Genomic DNA, 17,387 nt, shown 5'->3' with positions numbered 1-17,387 from the left:
ACCTATCACTCTTTTGCTTTCTCTCTCTCTGTTTCCTGAGCCATTGGAAAGTTTCGGTTATTGGGGCACCTGGGCTGGCTCAGTTGATAGAGCATGCAACTCTTGATCTCATGGTCCTGAGTTCAAGTTCCACATTCAGAGTGGAGATTGCATTTCACCACTAAATATTCACATTATGTTTCTACTAAGAATAAGGACATTCTCCTATATAATTACAGTATCATTATTTTGGTGGTCTGAGTAATGGTCCCCAAATATGTCTACATCCTATGCCTGGAACCTGTGAATATGTTACATGGTAAAAAGAATTTTGTGGGCGTGATTAAATTAAGGGTTTTGAGATGGGGAGATTATTCTGGGTTAGCCAGGTGGACCCGAGATAATCACAAGAATCCTTATAAATATAGAGGGAGGCAGGAGGATCCAGAGTTAGAACTAGATGACAGAAGCAGAAGAGTTGGAGTGATGTGAAGGGGTCACATACAGGCAGCTTCTAGAAGCTGAAAGAGGCAAGGAAACAGTCTCTAAAGTCTCTAGAAGGAAGGCAGCCCAGCCAACACCTTGATTTTAGACTGCTGACCTCCAGAACTGTAAGAGAATAAATTTGTGTTAAATCACAAAGTTTGTAGTTACTTGTTACAGCAACAACAAAACCTATACAATTAATATCTAAAATAGAGTGCATACTAAAATTTCCACAACTGTCCCCAAAATGTACCTTCTGTTTTCTTTCCCTTTTTTAAAAAAGATTTATTTGGGGGGCACCTGGGTGGCTCAGTCATTAAGGGTCTGCCTATGGCTCAGGTTATGATCCCAGCATCCTGGGATCTAGCCAGTGTCAGGCTCCCTGCTCAGCGGGAAGCCTGCTTCTCCCTCTCCAGCTCCCCCTGCTTGTGTTCCCTCTTTCACTGTGTCTCTCTGTCAAATAAAATCTTTTAGAAAATAAAAAAATAAAAGATTTCTTTAGATTTATTTTAGAGACTGTGCATGAGCAGGGGAGGGGCAGAGAGAGGCAGAGAAGCAGACTCCCCACTGAGCACAGGGCCAGATGGGGAGCTCCATCCCAGGATCCTGACATCAGGACCTGAACAGAAACCAAGAATAGGAGGCTTAACCGACTGAGCCACCCGGGTACCCCCCCAAGCCTGAACTTTGAAAGTTTTATTCAGGGGCACCCGAGTAGCTCAGTTGGTTGGGTGTCTGCGTTTGGCTCAGGTCATGATCCCAGCGTCCTTGGATAAGGCCCCCCGCTGAGGCTCCTTGCTCAGCGGGGAATCTGTTTCTCCCCCTCCCTCTGCCTGCCCCTCCCCTTGCTTGTGCTGTCAAATAAATAAAATCTTTTAAAAAAGAAAAAAAGCAGAACTTAAAAGTTTTAGGGCGCCTGGGTGGCTCAGTTGGTTGGGCGACTGCCTTTGGCTCAGGTTATGATCCTGGAGTCTCGGGATCGAGTCCCCCGCAGGGCTTCCTGCTCAGCGGGGAGTCTACTTCTCCCTCTGACCCTCCCCCCTCTCATGCTCTCTCTCTCTCAAATAAATAAATAAAAATCTTTAAAAAAAATAAAAGTTTTATTCAAGGCCTCAACAAAAACAGGTTACCGAATATTCTGTTGATAGCAAATATCTGTTGCGCGACTGCTCTGTGCCCCATGCCAGGCGCAGGAGGCAATTTAAGTTAATGCTTGGTGGTCTCCAACCTGTGAGCGTAGCAAATTCAAAGGCTGCGGGATGAAGTGTATCAGCCACCTCTGCTAATGTACTTGAATTTCTTACAACGGTGCCATTGTTGGAGGGTAAGGCTGCAGTGGGCACCCCTCCCCAAGATGGCTCCTTCCTTTTCCCTCCTCCAGGGTGAGGGCTTTCATCCCCTGCCCCCTCGGGGGTCAGCATCGCCTCTCCAACATAAACTCCACAGCAGCACAATCCAAGCCACGCCTGAGACATCATTTTTCTAAAAGCCTAATAAGGGGGGGCGCCTGGGTGGCTCAGTCGTTAAGCGTCTGCCTTCGGCTCAGGTCATGATCCCGGGGTCCTGGGATCGAGCCCCGCGTCGGGCTCCCTGCTCGGCGGGAAGCCTGCTTCTCCCTCTCCCACTCCCCCTGCTTGTGTTCCCTCTCTCGCTGTGTCTCTCTCTGTCAAACAAATAAAATCTTTAAAAATTAAAATAAAATAAAAGCCTAATAAGGAATGATGTAACGCAATCCACCATGAGCGACCTTCCTCGTGGCTAAAAGTACAGATAGACCCTTTGAGCAGTAGGTAGACCCATGCAACCAATTCGTTCTTCAAGTTACCTACTCAGTAAATCGGCTTTGTTGCAGGCGCTGGGCTAGTCAGGTGAAAATGGCAGTTTACTTAAAATGCGCGTGGGACAGAGATCTGCACTGCAGCGGGGATGTGTGAGAAAACCCCCGTAAGAAAACGCAGAGATCCTAGAGTAAAACCACGTGGAACTGGGTTAACAGAGATGCAAGAGCACCTGACTGCAGGTCACAAACAGACCAGTTTGGACCACTGGCTCCTGACACAATCCAAAAACAGAGATAAGTGGTGGTGAATCACGAAAAGTATTTCAGCGAGGCCGGCACAAAATACTTCTAAATTTATATCAACCAAACGTGGTGGATAGTTACGGTAACAACAAAGATCAGAAAAACCATCATTGTTTCAATAAACCAATCACGCAAAAAGCACTGAGCTTCACACTACCCAACCCCTTAAAAAGCCATCCGATTAGAATACCCAAACTGAGATGGAGAGCCGTCATAGTTTTTTTCTTCCACAAACCCTACAACGTGAGAGCAAAAAAGGTAATTACCTGTTTCTAACATACAAACAAAACAGCCCCGTGGCAAATTCAAGTAAAGTCTGTTATTTCAACACCCGTTAGTAAGCCCTGCGAGCGCAAGGCCTCAAAAAATTGGGTAAACACTCAGAATTGTTCCTCTCCACGGAAATCTTTAGTAAAAGGCGAAAGATTTATACGATCTGAAGAGAAACCAGAGTATGCTTTGTAAAGCGCTCACACAGCCCACGGGTAACTGTCACTCCTAGAACAGCAATGGTAGTTACTTAGCCAAAAGAGCCAATGACTTCTGCCTTTATCTCAGGCAATTCTGTGATGGCAATCTGATTTCTGGGGGGCGGGGGGGGAGTTGAAAGAAAAAGAAAAATCTAGCCGTTTTTAGAAAAAGAAATACCGTGTGCAATGCATTGTGGGTATGTAAATGAAGCTTAGTCACCAGCCTCCGGTTGCCGTAAATTCCTTAGTTCGTTTTCCTGCTAGGCCTAGAGTCACCACCAGAGGGCAGGGCAGAAGCCAGATTTGCAGGGACATAGACGCCTGGTCCAGTCTAATTTTTTGTTGTTGTTTTCATTTTGTTTTATAATTGACACTCCAAGGTAAAATTTATCTTGAATAAAAATTAAAATTGAACTTTTTTAAGTCTTGAAAATAATTGTCTTCTTGCATTCATTCAACAAAAATATATTGAACACTGTGTCAAACTCTGTGCTGGGCCTTAGGAATGTGTGGTGAGCACTGACAGCAGAATGTTCAGTGACACATGGGCCAAGCATGAAAGGATTCATCAAAGTAGGGTGGTGAGGGCATTCGGGGCAGCACCATAAGCCGGGGTAGTGAAAGGGGAAGTGGCCCAGATTTTGATGGGCCTTCAATGCCAAGCAAAGAGCTTCCACTTACCATGAGGGCAATGGGGAGCAATTGAAACTTTTTAAAGGACAATAGGATCAGATTAGTGGTTTGAAGCAGCATCAGCATCACCTGGTGTTATTGGTGTTATGAGTTGAATTGCGCCTCCCCAAATTCATTTGTTGAAGTCTTTATTCCCAGTATCTCAGAATGTGACTTTATTTGGAAATAGGGTCATTCCAGGTGTAATTAGTTAAGTTGAGGCTTCCAGAAATGTGAGACAATTCATTTCTGTGGTTTAAAACCACCCAGTCTGTGGTGCTTTGTTATAGAACTCTAGAAAATATACCTGGGTACTTGTTAGAAATGCAAATGATCAGCCTCACCGCCGCAGGCCTACAGAGTCACGGGGAGGGGAAGGGGGACCCAAGTGTCTGGGTTAACAATCCTCTGGTGATTCCGATGCAGGCTACATTGAGAACCACTGAACAGCCGCTGCTCCGGCTCAGATTTGGAGATTATAGCGAGCAAGAAGTTGAGAGACAACTTAGGACACGAAGCAGTAAAGCCAGAGAGAAATAAATGATGGCCTAGACTGCCCAAGGAACGAGTGCAAGGTGAGGAGAGGCAAACCACTCGGAGAGATCCCTAAAAAACAGTGGCAGGGGGCGCCTGGGTGGCTCAGTCGGTTTAAGCGTCCGCCTTCGGTTCAGGTCAAGATCCCAGCGTCCTGGGATCGAGTCCTGCATTGGGCTCCTTGCTCAGCAGTGAGTCTGTTTCTCCCTCTCCATCTGCCCCTCCACTTGCTCGCTCGCTCTCTTTTTCTCTCTCTCTCTCTCAAACAAATAAATAAAATCTAAAACAAAAAACAGTAGCCTACAGGAGCCCCTCGGCAGGAGCATGTGCAATTAATTAGGAAGGCTTGGCGGAAAACCAGGAGCGTGAACCAAACCGAAACCAAGGGCAGGAAAGACGTTTCAGGAAGGGAGTGGCCAGTTGTGTCCAATGCAGGAGATGGGGCGGCCAGGTCCGTGGGCTTCAGCAGCGCCGCAGTTGCCGGGGACCTGGCCAGAGCGGTTTCCAGGGAGGGGAGCGCGGCGGTAGCCGGGCTGCGGGGAGCTGGCGGGGAGCGGAGGTCAGGAAGCGGGCGGGCGGTGCGGGCAACTCTCCTGGGAAGGCTGGCCCTGAAAAATCAGAGAGACCAACAGTCCGTTTCTGGAAAGGCGGGAGATCGAAGGCTAGCCCTCCGCCTCCCCCCTTTAAGGTTAGCATCTCGCCGAAGGGAAGGAGCCGGTCAGGGGACCGAGGGAAGAAGGTCCAGGAGACTGGAATTAAATGGTGCGGGGGGGGGGGTGGCGAGGATGGTGGTCCACCTTGGGTGCGAGGGAGGCCCCGGACTCCGACTCTGTCACTCCGGCGACAGGTGGGCGGAGGCGTGCGCGTAAACCCCACCGTGGTGACGGGCCGCGGAGCTGGGCCCCCCCGGGCGGCGCTCCAGCCCCCCAGCCTCCCCTACCTCTCCGCAGCCGGCGAAGCCCCAGCCTTCCACCCTCTCAGCATCTCTGTCCCCCGGAGCAGCTGAGCCGCCCCTCCGATGAAAGCCCCACTCCTACTTGACACGTCTCTCGTCGGCTCGGCTTCCCCACGCCCGAGGCCCCCGCCCTATACCTTCTTCTCTCGCGAAACCGTCCCGCACCTTACCCCGCTCCGCTAGCAGACGACCTCGCCACAGATTCGTCTGAGAAGGCGGAAGCCATTCCCCCTAACTACCCACCCCCCCAAAAAAAACCGGAGCCCCCAGCAGCTGGCCCTCGTCCACTAGGGCTCGTGAGCCGCCACCTCCAAGCCCCTGTAGCCTGCGGGCTTCCATCGGCGGCCCCTTCGGGGGCATCTACTCTCCTCTCTCCCTGGGTCGTCCCTGCAGACCCAGGAGGCTCCGTTTTCTCCCAGCTGGAAAAAAAGGGAGGAGGGAGAGGAGAGGGAAGGAAATAGCCAGCTCACCCTCCAACCACATTCTCCTTTGGGAATATAGTGAACACCACAACAAAACAACTTCACTCTGTTTTTGTTTCAGGAAAAGTTCTGACACAAGTCTCTTCCTTAAAAACAGGGCGCCTGGGTGGCTCAGTCGTTAAGCGTCTGTCTTCGGCTCAGGTCATGGTCCCAGCGTCCTGGGATCGAGCCCCACATCGGGCTCCCTGCTCCGCGGGAAGCCTGCTTCTCCCTCTCCCACTCCCCCTGCTTGTGTTCCCTCTCTCGCTGTCTCTCTCTCTCTCTCTCTATGTCAAATAAATAAGATCTTAAAAAAAATTTTTTTTCCTGGGGGGCGGGGGGAATGGGTGAAATAGGTGATGGGGATTAAGGAGGGCACTTGGTGTGATGAGCACGGGGTGATGGCTGGCAGTGTTGAATCGCTGTATTGTGCACCTGAAACTAACAACACTGTTAACTATAGTGGAATTAAAAAAAACAATGCACTGAAAAGAAAAAATTTTAAAAATGGCATTGTAAGTAAGAAAAGGGGCGCCTGGCTGGCTCAGTTGGAGAAGACGTGACTCTTGATCTTGGGGTCATGAGTTCCAGCCCCAGGCTGGGTGTAGAGATTACTTAAATAAATAAACTTAATAAAAAAAAAAAGTAAAGGGGCGCCTGGGTGGCTCAGTCGTTAAGCGTCTGCCTTCGGCTCAGGTCATGATCCCAGGGTCCTGGGATCGAGCCCCGCATCGGGCTCCCTGCTCAGCAGGAAGCCTGCTTCTCCCTCTCCCACTCCCCCTGCTTGTGTTCCCTCTCTCGCTATGTCTCTCTCTGTCAAATAAATAAATAAAAAATCTTTAAAAAAAAAAAAAAAAAAAGTAAAAAAAAATGTTCCTGCAGCCACAAGAGAAGAAATGGGACTTTTATTCTAAACAAATAGCTTCTACTGAGTTTCACCTTAAAGAACCTTCACTGTGGATGCATTTACATTGACTAGTACAATTTTGACTTAATTTTCACACTAGACTTTTGTTTAAATGACTCATGTAATTATCTCAATAATGCTTCACAAATCTTGAAATTGATTCAAACTTCAGAGACTTCAAAATGCATTTTTTGCTAGGTGAAATAATTTCTATAGTAAAAGACAGTTTTTTTTTTTAAAGATTTTATTTATTTATTTGAGAGAGAGAGAACAAGAGAGAGAGAAAGAGTACATGGGAGGGGGGAGGGTCAGAGGGAGAAGCAGATTCCCTGCTGAGCAGGGAGTCCTAGGCAGGACCTGGGACTCCAGGATCATGACCTGAGCTGAAGGCAGTCGTTTAACCAACTAAGCCACCCAGGCGCCCCAAAAGAGTTTTTTAATCCATGTCTCTCCTTCCTCATTTCTCATTTTTATTTTAAAAAATTGTCATGAGGGGTGCCTGGGTGGCTCAGTCGGTTAAGCGTCAGATTCCTGATTTCAGCTCAGGTCATGATCTCGAGGTTGTGAGATTGAGTCCCAAAATGGGGGACCTGCTTAAGATTCATTCTCTCTCTCTCTCAAATTAAAAAAAAAAAAAAATTGTCATGAATTATTTCTAACTCCATAGAAAAGTACAGAGGACAAAAACATACCCAGTACTACCATTTAATAGATATGAACATATCTTCAAATGTGCTTTAGATGTGCTTGTAAAGGAAAACCTCCTATAGATTTCTTTCCTCCATTTTGGAGCCTCTGCCCTTCCATCCACCTGTCAAATAAATAAATAAGTCTTTTAAAAAACTAATACTACATCTAATAACTTGTGCATATGTTTTTTTCCATATTTGTGGGTCTGTATCTTTTTTTTTTTTTAAGTAATCTCTACGTCCAACCTGGGGCTTGAACTCACAACCCTGAGATCAAGAGTCACATGCTGAGTTGGAGCCTAAGTCCTGTAATTGTAGGAGGATTCTGCAGCTGCTATATCAACCGGCACAGATGTTTCTCTTTCTTCACATGACGAAGATCAGGGATCTAAACTTATCTGGAAAGCTAGAGAGGCACCCTTTGTTTCCATTGGAATGGCGGGGTTTACAGCAATCGTTGCATATGGATTATATAAACTGAAGAGCAGGGGAAATACTAAAATGTCTGCTCACCTGATCCACATGCGTGTGGCAGCCCAAAGCTTTGTCATGGGAGCAATGACCCTTGGTACAAGCCATTCCGTGTATAAGGAATTCTGGGCAAAACCTAAACCTTAGAAGAAGAGAAGTTGTCTTGGTTTTGTTGGTGGTGCTTGCTTTAGTTAGGCATCTCATATTGAGTTGTATGTTTATGTTGAAAATAAATCGTCTGAATGGGTCAGACAATAACACGGTAATTTAAATTTTGGCTTCCTTTCTTGCGGGCTTGATTTACCTGGTAACCAAATTACTAGTGACCAGTTAACTAGCTAGGTCATTCAGGGGAGTCAAATTAGCACAAAAGAAACATGTCACTTTTAAATGTACTTGATAGTGGTATAATATGCTTCTTCTTAAACCCTTCTGATAAAATCAGTTATAAAGAGGACAATTTGCCAATCCTAAAGTACTCTAGTTGCTTTTGAAGTTATGTAGGAATCCTGTTTAATTTAACTTTTTTTCTGCCTATTTTGCAGACTGATTGAGTACTGCAGTTTTTAGGGCTGGTTGGCTCTTAACCCTTTCAGGACAGTGCATGGAATATAATATAAGCTTCCCCACAACTGAAAATACGTGTATTTAAACCAAACCTAAAAAGCCGATAACAGCTGCTTACAAGTAGTATTTATTTCAGAATCATACTTGTGAACATGAGAATAATTTATCTATGGATCCCAGTTTAGCTTTTTTTGTAATTGCAGAGTTATATTTATGCTGCTGTTGTATTAGATTTATTTTTTTTTTTTTAAGATTTTATTTATTTATTTGACAAAGAGAGAGAGTTAGTGAGAGCAGGAACACAAGCGGGGGAGTGGGAGAGGGAGAAGCAGGCTTCCCGCCGAGCAGGGAGCCCGATGCGGGGCTCGGTCCCAGGACCCTGGGATCATGACCTGAGCCGAAGGCAGACGCTTAACGACTGACCCACCCAGGCACCCCAGATTAATTTTTTTTTTTAAGATTTTATTTATTTATTTGACAGAGAAAGATAGGAATAGCAGGAACACAAGCAGGGGGAGTGGGAGAGGGAGAAGCAGGCTTCCCGCCGAGCAGGGAGCCCAATGCGGGGCTCGATCCCAGGACCCTGGGATCATGACCTGAGCCGAAGGCAGATGCTTAACGACTGAGCCACCCAGGCGCCCCTAGATTAATTTTTTTTAAAGATTTTATTTATTTATATGACAGAGAGAGAACAAGAGAGGGAACACAAGCAGGGGGAGTGGGAGAGGGAGAAGCAGGCTTCCCGCGGAGCAGGGAGCCCGATGCGGGGCTCGATCCCAGGACCCTGGGATCATGACCTGAGCCAAAGGCAGACGCTTAACAACTGAGCCACTCAGGCGCCCCTGTATTAGGTTAATTTTTAAATGTTATCTTGAAATAGAAATGTATATTTTAAGTACTAATGCAAAGGTAAATGAAAAACACTTCTTAAATGTATGAAGTTTATTTTCTCTGTAAGAATCGTAAATGTTGGGGTTAGATATTGCCAAAATTTCATTTTATACAATGTGTGCTTCCTCTAGCAATGTATGAGGATATATCTGTTTCTCCACAGATTTGCTAACAGGATATTGTCAAGTTTTAAAATTTCTACCCATCTAAAATGGTATCTCAGTATAGTTTTAATCTGTATTTCTCTTTTTTATAAATGAAGCCGAGTATGTTTTCATATGTTTGAGGTCATTTGTGGATCTTTTTTTTTTTTTTTTTAAGATTTTATTTATTTATTTGACAGAGAATGAGAGAGAAAGCACATGAGAGGGGGGAGGGTAAGAGGGAGAAGCAGACTCCCTGCCGAGCAGGGAGCCCGATGGGGGACTCGATCCAGGGACTCCAGGATCATGACCTGAGCCGAAGGCAGTCACTTAACCAACTGAGCCACCCAGGCGCCCTGGATCTATTTTGTACATATATTTCCTATTTAAGTCTTTTGCCCGTTTTTCTGTTGGGTTTTCACTCTTTCTCTTACCCCCTCAATTTTTCTTGGAAACCTGCACTACCATCTCTCAGTCATGCATCACAGAAAGGAAATGCTTCCCTTAATTTTAATATTTTAAAGAGCTTGTTATGTATTAAAGGTATTTGTCCTTTATCTGCCATGTAAATTTTTAGTAATTTCTCCTAGTTTTCATTTTTGCCAACCAAAAGTGTTCTTTGTGTTTGTCAATCTTCTTTTCTTCTAGATTTCAAGTCATAGGTTAAAAAGCTTTCTTCAGGGCGCCTGGGTGGCTCAGTTGGTTAAGCGACTGCCTTCGGCTCAGGTCATGATCCTGGAGTCCCGGGATCGAGTCCCACATCAGGCTCCCTGCTCAGCTGGGAGTCTGCTTCTCCCTCTGACCCTCCTCCCTCTCGTGCTCACTCTCATTCTCTCTCTCGCAAATAAAAAAAAAAAAAAGATTCTTCATACATACTATTTAAGAAATTCAGTCATGTTTTCTGCTACTGCTTCATGTAGTTTCTTTTTTTCACATTTAAATCACTGGGGGGTTTTTTGTTTTGCTTTTTTAGGGGGTGGAGGGGTAGAGCAAGAAAGAGAGAATCTTAAGCAGGCTCCACACCCAGCATGGAGCCCCATGTGGCTCGATCTCACAACCCTGAGATCATGAGATGAAATCAAGAGCCGGACACTTAACCAACTGAGCCACCCAGGTGCCTTAAACCCCTGTTTTTGGCTTGAGATTTATTCTGGTGTATGGATGGCGTCAGTTATGGATCCAGTTTGATGTTGCTCCAGCTGGCTGAAACTACTGGTCTAAGTTAGGAGTTAATTACTCCTGGAAAGTTTGGGAGAATTTATCTGTATCCACTTTAGTTTTGTGCTTTGGAGATGAAAGATTTTTTATCATTTCGATTTCTGCCAGCCAAGCAGCCCTCTAAACAACTAATTTTTTTTTAATTCTTTTTTAAATCTCTTTTTCACAGATTTCTGCCTTCTTCCTCCCTCTCTTATTTTTTTGAATCTCAACTTTGTAGCTCTTTTCCCAAATTATTGAACGAAGTATCAGGAATGTTTTCAGCTGCAGGTTAAAGAAAACATGAATAAAGATGGCTTAAACAGGTGGGTTTTGTTTTGCTTTGTTTGGTTTTGTATTTACACAAGGAGTCTTGATGGAGGTGGTTGCTGACTTTGATTCAACTGCTCAGCCTCCAAGAACCCTGGGGCTCTTCTCTCCTACTTGGCTGTCCTGAGTGTGTTGGGTTTTTGATCTCATGATTATCAACCTACTTCATGATCACAAGGCAGCTGACACAACTCCAAACAGAATAGCCATGTCCACAGCAAGAAAAAAAGAGGATATGTTACGAGCAAACCATCGTCGATGTCATTTCATTCCCTTCTATTAGAAAAAACATATCCCGCCCAGAAGCCCCCAGAACATTCCTGCTTACATCTCATTGGCCAGGACTGTGTCACATGGCCAGCTCTCATTGCATGGGAATCTAGGAAAGCGAGTTATTTAGTTCTTCCAGGCTCTAACATAGACATGAGTAAGGAAGCTGGGAATAGCTTTTAGATTAGCCACCAACAGTGTGTGTGTCACAAACAACTGGCTCATTTGTTTTCAATCTTCCTTGTTTTCTTCATCATTTCCCAATGCCTTTGGGGTGAATCCTCACCCTGATGTTGTTGCTCATTGTTTCATTTTGGCTGTAACCATTCTGCTCTTCAGTCCATGTATGGATTTCAACTATTAAAGTTTTCTCTCTCTCTCTCTGTTTTTTAAGATTTTATTTATTTGACAGAGAGAGACATAGCGAGAGAGAACACAAGCAGGAGGAGTGGGAGAGGGAGAAGCAGTCCTCCCGCGGAGCAGGGAGCCCGATGTGGGACTAGATGTGGGGCTCGATCCCAGGACCCTGGGATCATGACCTGAGCCAAAGGCAGACGCTTAACGACTGAGCCACCCAGGAGGCCCCCAACTGTTAAAGTTTTCATAACTAGTATTTCCAACTGATTCTTCCTGTTTGTTCCTGCCTTATGTTAATAACGTCCTCCCTTATTTGTTGAGCATATTTATTAAGCTTACTTTAAACTCAGGTCGAGTAAGTTGGCCTCATCGATTATCAGTTTCTCAGTTTGTTTTTCTTCTATTGCAAATGTGTTCCCCTTTGAGTTCGTATTACTTTGGGGATGTCAGTGAACTTGGCAGGGAAAGGCTGAAGTCCAGACCCTAAGATATGGAGAAGGAGGTAGAGAAGTAATGTTTAAGGTCCACTGGTCTAGCTCTACCTAGCCAGGATGGAGTACTGGACGATGCTGCTGGCTTCCTGCCTCCTCCACAGCAATGAGGCATGTAACTATCCACTCAGGGCCCTGAGGAGTGGGGGTAGGGAGGGGCGGGGCAGTGGGGAGCACAACTGAAAACTCTCCCTCAGCCTCACCCCTCCTCAGGCACCTGATCCTCTTCCCCTCTGGCTGCCATCACAGTCCCCACAACTGGTCCCAACCAGCCTCCTCATGGATTTCTCAGTTTTTACTTTAGTTTCTCAAATACTCAACCTCTTTTCACTCCTGTTTCTCCTCCTCCTCCTTCTTCTTTGTTGCTGTTAGGTAGAAAATTTCAAGCAAACAATAGTGCAAGGATGCCATTTCCATCACCCAGCACCCATGATCATCACTTCAAGGCCACGATTATTTCCTACATCCCCACCCCACACTGCTGGTCTGCTGGATTATTGGATTATTTTTTTTTAAGATTTTTATTTATATGTCAGAGAGAGAGCACACAAGCAGGCTCCCCACTGAGCAAGGAGCCTAATGTGGGACTCAATCCCAGGACCCCGGGATCATGACCTGAGCCGAAGGCAGACGCTTAACGACTGAGCCACCCAGGCACCCCTGAATTATTATTATTATTTTTTAAAGATTTTATTTATTTGACAGAGAACACGAGAGAGGGAACACAAGCAGGGGGAGTGGGAGAGGGAGAGGCAGGCTTCCAGCGGAGCAGGGAGCCTGATGCGGGGCTTGATCCCAGGACCTCGGGATCATGACCTGAGCCGAAGGCAGACGCCTAATGACTGAGCCACCCAGGCGCCCCAACCCCTGAATTATTTTAAAACAAATATCAGACTTTCACTTCTGAGGCATCTTCAGGTTTTGGCGGAAGGAGCTACCACTATCAGTCTAGATTAGTTCACCATGTTATCTGCCCCATTTAGTAATTTCCCCCACTTTTATTATGAACAATTTCATACAGACAATAAAGTTGAAGGATTACTATAGCACCCAGCTATATACCCACCAACCTGATTCAACAGCTTTTAACATTGTGCCATCTTACCTTTAGCTTATTTGTATGTTATTATAGAGAAAGAAAAATCTTTTTTCTTTCTATCCTTCTAGGTTCTCAGTTGGGGCTCTGTAACAAAAGACAGATTAAAAAAGCAGGGGGTGGGGGCACCTGGCTGACTCAGTCTATACAGCATGCGACTCTCAATCTCAAGATCCTGAGTTCAAGCCCCACACTGGGCATGGAGCCTACTTTAAAAAAAAAAAAGTAACAAGAGAAAAGCAGACAGAAGTTCATTAACATGTATATCTCCTGTATACATGGGAGAATCTTCAGGGATGAGTAACTCAAAGAGGTGGCTTGAACTTGGGCTTATATAGCATCTTCAACAAAGAATGATAAATTTGTAGAGAAATAACAGGGCAAAGGAAAAAGTTTTTAGGGTCCAAGAACAGGAAACTGTGGGAAGATAAATATATGGGGGAGACTAATGGAGTAAGGTTTGTTTGCAGATTCCTCTGGTGCCATCACTGGGTGGATAAGAGTCTAGAGTCTCCTCCCCAATAAAGGAAAATTTATATTCTACCTTTAGGCAGAAAGGGGAAGGGTAGAGAGAACTTTTCCTGTATATGCTGCTTCATAATTGGCTTCAACTCAAAATAATTCTTATGTGAAAGAGGCACGTTTTAGGGTGACATATCCTGGTTTTCATTATTTTTCCTGAACTATTTGAAAGTTGCAAACATCAGGGGCACCTGGGTGGCTCAGTCATTAAGCGTCGTCTGCCTTCAGCTCAGGTCACGATCCCAGGGTCCTGGGATCGAGTCCTGCATCTGCTCCCTGCTCCACGGGAAGCCTGCTTCTCCCTTTCCCATTCCCCCTGCTTGTGTTCCTGCTCTCGCTGTATCTCTCTGTCAAATAAATAAATAAATAAAATCTTAAAAAAAAAAAAAGTTGCAGGGGCACCCGGGTGGCTCAGTCGGTTGAGCGTCTGCCTTCAGCTTGGGTCATGATCCCAGGGTCCTGGGATCGAGCCCCACGTCAGGCTCCCTGCTCAGTGGAGAGCCTGCTTCTCCCTCTCCCTCTGCCTGCCGCTCTGCCTACTTGTGCTCTCTGTCTGTCAAATAAATAAATAAAATCTTTAAAAAAAATAAAAATAAAAATAAAAATAAAAAAGTTGCAAACAGCATGACTCTTTAGCTCTAAGTATTTCAGCATGCATCTCCCAAGAATAAGAACATTCTCTCACATAATCATGGTCTCATTATTATACTTAAGTAAATTAGAAATAATTCCCTAAAATCTTTCATACCTATTACATATTCAAATTTCCCCAGTTACTCCCAATTTTTTTAAACCATGATCCAATCAAGATTCATGATTTGTGTTTGGTTGTCGTTTGTATTAACTTTTAATCTAGAACAGTCTTTGTATTTTTATCTTGGTAGGAAATTTTTGAAGAGACCAGGTTAAATATCTTGTAGTGTCCTACATTCTAAATTTGCCTTGTTATTCCTCCTGGTGTTGTTCAGTTTGTTCGTCCATCCCCTGCATTTCCTGGAAGCAGGAAGTCAAGTCTAGGGACAAGACTGGATTTAGGTTATATATTTTTGGCATTGTTATCTCCTGGATGATGCTGTGTAGTTCATATTATATCCTTTCAAGAGACACATAATGTCAGGTCACCCCATAACTGGTGATGCTAAGTTTGATCACTTGGTTGCAGTACTGACTGCCACATCATCCATATAAAGGTATGCTTTCCCTTTGTAAACTGTTAACGCAAATTAGTTATGGAGCAATACTCTGGCATCCTACAAACATCATGTACTCAGTAACCTTTCACCTGCCATCCACTAAATCATTTATTTCATTGGGAGTTGCAGTATAGTTCCAGAATTGTTTTTGTGTTTTTTTTTTATTTCAGTGCCCTTTATTAAAAAAGTTCTTGTTATTTTTGTCCAATTATATCTGTTCCTTTTTATATATTGCTTTATCCTTTCACAATGTTTTTTTTTTAGATTTTATTTATTTATTTTTAAGATTTTAATTATTTTTTGGGGCGCCTGGGTGGCTCAGTCGTTAAGCGTCTGCCTTCGGCTCAGGTCATGATCCCAGGGTCCTGGGATCGGGCTCCCTGCTCAGCGTTTTCTCCCTCTCCCACTCCCCCTGCTTGTGCTCGTGCTCTCTCTCTCTCAAATAAATGAATAAAATCTTTAAAAAAAAAAAAGATTTTATTTATTTTTCGACAGAGAAAGATGCAGCAAGAGAGGGAACACAAGCAGGGGGAGTGGGAGAGGGAGAAGCAGGCTTCCCGCCGAGCAGGCAGCCCGATGCGGGGCTCGATCCCAGGACCCTGGGATCATGACCTGAGCCGAAGGCAGACGCCCAACGACTGAGCTACCTAGGCGCCCCTAAGATTTTATTTTTAAGTAATCTCAATACCCAACATGGGGCTCAAATTCACAACCCTGAGACCAACAGTCATGTGCTCTACCAACTGAGCCAGCTGGCACCCCCACAATGATTTATTCGTTCTTTTTGATATTAAGTATACCAATTTTATTTATTTTTTTAAAGATTTTATTTATTTATTTGACAGAGAGAGACACAGCGAGAGAGGGAACAGAAGCAGGGGGAGTGGGGGAGGGAGAAGCAGGCTTCTGCTGAGCAGGGAGCCCGATGCGGGACTCAATCCCAGGACCCTGGGACCATGACCTGAACTGAAGGCAGACGCTTAACGACTGAGCCACCCAGGCGCCCTAAGCATACCAATTTCATAGACTCTGATTGTTTTATTACCAGTTCAAGGAGCAGAGGGCTTTTTTTTTTCTTTCCTGTCATGGTAATGTGTCTGTAGTAATATGCTGGAGTCCCTGACATATGTATCCCTAATCTAATGGCTTTGTATTTTCTAAGGTCCTAGAGGTTTCATTATTCTCAGACCATGGGCCTCTCCAGGGTCAGCTCCCTTGCTGCTCTGACTTCTGTCTTCCTTTTTAGCACAAAAGAATTCCCGACTTTGGGAACTGAGTTTCCTGTGGCTTTTACTGGTTTTGGACCACTCCATGTTAATTTTTTTTGAAGATTTTATTTATTTATTTGAGAGAGAGAGACAGAGAGCCCAAGAGCAGGGCGGGGTGAGGGGGGTTGCAGACTCCCTGCTGAGCGCGGACCCTCACAAAGGGCTGGATCTCAGGACCCTGAGAAGGGCTGGATCCCAGGACCCTGAGATCATGACCTGAGCCAAAGTCAGACACTTAACCAACTGAGCCACCCAGGCGCCCCTTTCCATGTTAATTTCTTGACTTTCGGTTCCTACAACAGGAGAGGAGGAGTTTTATTACCAATGTAGGACCAGGAAAAATTCACTGGATCTGCCCAAGATTGAGGAACTGGAAATAAGCCCTCCTGCAAAAACCCATGTGCCCCAAGGGTTCTACATAGGCCTTGGGAAGCAGCCAGAAAGTATGCAACTGCCTGGACCCACAGGTATAAAAAGCAAAAAAGGTCCAAATTTACATCGGCTTCCTAACACAGGAGGTAGAGAAAATAACATAATGAACACTCGTGTATACGCATGATTCATGTAAAAAAATAAAATTTCTATTTTGTTGCAATACCCTCTCCAATCTCATTACCCTCTCTGCCAGAGGCAACTGCTCTCCCAAATCTTTAGTGTTTATCTTACCCAAGTATATCTTTATTCCTTTATTACATATGTATGTATCCCTAAACAATATCCCACTTCTACTTTCTCTAGTCTGGCTCTTACCCTCAATACTTCGCCAAAACTGTTCAAGGTCACCAATGCCTTAAATGCTAGCAAAGGATATTTCTTTTTTTTTTTTTTTTTTTAAGATTTTATTTATTTATTTGACAGACAGAGAGACAGCTAGAGAGGGAACACAAACAGGGGGAGTGGGAGAGGGAGAAGCAGGCTTCCCGCCGAGCAGGGAGCCTGATGTGGGGCTCGATCCCAGGACCCTGGGATCATGACCCAAGCCGAAGGCAGACGCTTAACGACTGAGCCACCCAGGCGCCCCTAGCAAAGGATATTTCTATGTCCTCATCTTACCTGCCCTTCCCACAGCTCTCCTGATTTCCTTCCTCCTTCCTCACTCTTTCCCAGACTTCTCCTCCCTGGTTTTCTTCACCCTTCAAACCACTCTAATCTCATCTCCTTTGCTGCTCCTCTCTGCCCTACCTCGAAATGCTGGCCTGCTCCATGGCTCAATTATGAATGTTCTTCCATATCTCATTCAGTTCCACGACAGTAAATACATCTACATAAAAATGACTACCAAATCTCTATCTCTGACCTTGATCTCTCCCTGAGCTCTTAGCTTGTGTATCCATCGCTCACTTGACACTTACACT

At 45.0% G+C, this 17,387-nt stretch overlaps 1 non-coding gene and 1 pseudogene across 1 annotated transcript; one reads left to right on the top strand and one right to left on the bottom strand.

The window, feature by feature from the left end:
• Positions 1 to 2,888: 2,888 nt before the first annotated feature.
• Positions 2,889 to 3,004, bottom strand: LOC118545901 (U5 spliceosomal RNA). Its single transcript, XR_004922284.1, has one exon. It is a non-coding gene; the product is annotated as a U5 spliceosomal RNA (small nuclear RNA).
• Positions 3,005 to 6,659: 3,655 nt separating this feature from the next.
• Positions 6,660 to 7,897, top strand: LOC118545886 (HIG1 domain family member 1A, mitochondrial pseudogene; annotated as a pseudogene).
• Positions 7,898 to 17,387: the final 9,490 nt, after the last annotated feature.

The sequence above is a fragment of the Halichoerus grypus genome, chromosome 5, assembly GCF_964656455.1.
Source record: "Halichoerus grypus chromosome 5, mHalGry1.hap1.1, whole genome shotgun sequence".
NCBI classification, from domain to species: domain Eukaryota; kingdom Metazoa; phylum Chordata; class Mammalia; order Carnivora; family Phocidae; genus Halichoerus; species Halichoerus grypus.
This window is presented reverse-complemented; position numbering and strand designations above follow the sequence as displayed.